Source organism: Bos mutus, chromosome 18 (genome assembly GCF_027580195.1).
Source record: "Bos mutus isolate GX-2022 chromosome 18, NWIPB_WYAK_1.1, whole genome shotgun sequence".
Taxonomy (NCBI): Eukaryota; Metazoa; Chordata; class Mammalia; order Artiodactyla; family Bovidae; genus Bos; species Bos mutus.
Window position 1 is genome coordinate 31763841 of NC_091634.1, and position 3344 is coordinate 31767184.

A 3344-nucleotide genomic window follows, 5' to 3' on the forward strand; every position below is an offset into this window, starting at 1 on the left:
TCTTTCATTTTTTGGCCATGCTGTGCGGCTTGCAGGATCTTAGTTCCTTAATCAGGGATCAAACCTGTGACCTCAGTAGTGAAAGTGTGGAGTCCTAACCACTGGATCATCAGAGAATTCCCCATTATGGTTTTCTTCATGTTTCTGCTGCTTGGGGCTTGTTGAATATTTTGGGCCTGGAGGTTAACAATTTTTAACAAATTTGGAAAACTCATGGTCATGATATATTTCAAATGTTTTTTCTGCTCTATTTCCTCTTCTCATGGAACTCCAGCTACATATACATTGATCCACTTCATTGTTCTGCGGCTCACTGAGACCCCTTTTTTCTCTCATTGTTTCATTTTGATAGCACCAACTGTTACATCTTTAAGTCCTCTACCCTGTCATTCTGCAGTGTCTAATCTGATGTTAATCTCAAATTATATAAATTTTATTTAAGATACTGTACTTTTCATTTCTATAAGTTCTATTTAAATTGTTCGCCATGCTTTTCTCTAACTCTTTTGACACATGGAAAATATTGTTTTAATATGCTCGCCTGCAATTTTCTCTTTGTCAGTTTAGGTCTGTTTCTATTGACTATTATTTTCCCTGATTATATTTTTATGTTTCTTAGATTTATTTTCTGAAGTTTACCATATTTCTCTTATTTCTTTAAATATTGCTGCTCTGTGTTCATGAGCATACATAATGTTATTTGGATTCTGTTTAATGCTTTTGAATTTTATTTTTATTTTGTTAAGGTAGTCCAGTACAGCTTATATGACTCCATTTCTGAATTATGACTATTCTGAGGACAATACACATTGCTCCTTGCATTAAGAGGTCTTTCTACTTTGGCTAGCAGAAACATGAACTTTTGGCCCATGTGTGAGCTGTCTGGATTGTTCTCTCTATTATTTTCTGGTGTTTCCTTCTCAAGTTCCTTAGATCAATGTGCAAAGAAGTGTTTATTTTAGAACCCAAGGGGACCATTTTGTAGATACCTGGAGCAATCTGTGGAGCTGCTCTCTAGTACTTGCTCAGCTTTGAGCTAACTTGGCTTCTTTAAATTCTAAACTCCATCTTCCCAACTTAGCAAGGCCACTGACCTCTGTTTGAGTTCTTCTCCCTGTGCTGAAGTCTGGAAACTTTCTTTATTTAAAAAAAACAAAAAACAAAAAAAAACTAGGGCTATTGTAGGTTTTGCTTTTATTTTTATTATCTTCTCCTAGTGATCATTATGGGGCTTTCCTGGTGGCTCAGAGGTAAAGAATCTGTCTGCCAATGTAGGGATGTGGATTTGATTCCTGGGTTGGAGGATACCCTGGAGAAGGAAATGGCAACCCACTCAAGTATTCTTGCCTGGGGAATGCCATGGACAGAGGAGCCTGGAGAGCTACAGTCCATGGGGTTGCAGAAGAGTTAGACATGAATTAGTGGCTAAACAAAAACAACAAAGTGATGGTTATCCTGTGCTGACTAAACTAAATTTATTTCATGTGGTTCTAGGTGTGCCTTGAAGCTTATCTTTCCTTCTTTTTTAATACAAACAGACATCTTGTGAAGAGACGATTATGCATTAAAACAGTAATATCACATATTTGTGAGTCCTTTCCATCTTAAACACTACTTTTCTTTCATTCTGTAACATGGGACTCAATTTTCATTAAAAAATATAGTATTCTTCTTTCACCCACAGCCTTAGATCCCATATATTTAATCACAACATTATTAAATGGATATTTCAAGGTGTTAAAACTTACTTTAAAAAATCTGGGTCTGAACCAGGTCTCAGGATCTCTGTTTCTTAGCTGTCATAGTCCCATCCTTTCTTCAATCTTCATATTTCTTTGTTATAAATTGTACATTAAAGTGTATCTGTTAGATATATATATATATATTTTTCTTGTAGCTATTTATCTGTTTCTCAAGTGATGGGTTTACTTATTACATATTTTTTTAGATTTGTTCCAAGGGAGAAGAAAATTTTAGGGTATTTTAAATGCAGTGGAATAGATATACAGAATTGTGTCTGTGAAATAAATATTTTGGGGAAAATATGTCCATGTTCAATGTTCATAATTTAAAAACAAAATAAGTATGCAAGTGTTATGTTATTAATGTATATTCACAAAAATTATCTTGTATGTAAAATGCCCATTGCATATATTTTTCTCAAGCTGTTGGAAGCTCTGTTTAATTCCACAAAATACATTTTTTATATTTTCTACTTACTGTAGCCAATTTACAACAAATAACCACCAAGTTTCTTTCAAAGAAAGTAGATATCAGTAGTAAAACTGGAAAGTGACATATTACTTCCACTCTGAAGTGCCTGCCTCATACAGGGTAGATAATGCCAGCATTATAAATATCCTAAAGAGGGGAGAGTATTTGGAAAGAATTCTTTCGATGCAAAGAAAATCAGGCATAAGAGAGGAAAAATCAAAATACCATTAATACCAAACCATTGAGAGAGGAATTCCACCAGGAAAATGCACAGCCTCAGAGTCCACTTTGAAAAGGTAACACACGTTATTTCTAAATGGGTTTTTTAAAATTTGTTTTCTGGTTTAGTGTTTGTGTTATTCTGTATAATTAAAAGGTTTCCTCATGTGTAGATTTTCAATTTCATTACTTGTGGGCTTAACAGATAGGCAAGTTTGGAAAATAAATATATGGTTCATAATGTTTGGATGATCTATTGCAGACAGTTTTATAGAAAACAGATACCTCCAGCGTAATATGAAATTCTAATTATCTTAGAATCATGTGATATACCCAGCACAGCACATTTCAAATTTTAAGATACTTTTTTTCTATTATAATTCCATTTAGCCCACTGTTGTAATCTGTTTTATGTCTGTGTTTTAATTTTGTTTATGTTCCCTCTAACAATGTACTTAATATCTCAAAGTGCTCTGCCATAAGCTCTAAGAAAGACATCTTTTCATTACCACAAATGAATTACTTTTCATAAGTCTCATTCCCCATGTATTTCATTAGGTCTCTCTTCATATCAGAGCTTTCTTCCTCTCTCACACAAACACACGCATGAGAAAAGAGGGATAAATCAGGAGCTCGGGACTGACATGCACACACTAATGTGTATAAGATAGATAACCAACAAGGACCTACTATAAGCACAGGGAACTCTACTCAATATTCTGTGATAACCTATATGAGAAAAGAAGCTGAAAAAGAAAGAATATACATAATGTATAGCCGAAACACTTTGCTGTATACCTGAAACTAACATAACAGTGTAAATCAACTATAATCCAATATTTTTTTAAGAGAGACAGATGCAAGACAGCTGCCTAGGTCTATCAGAGAGGAGTGTCTTATAAATATAAAAT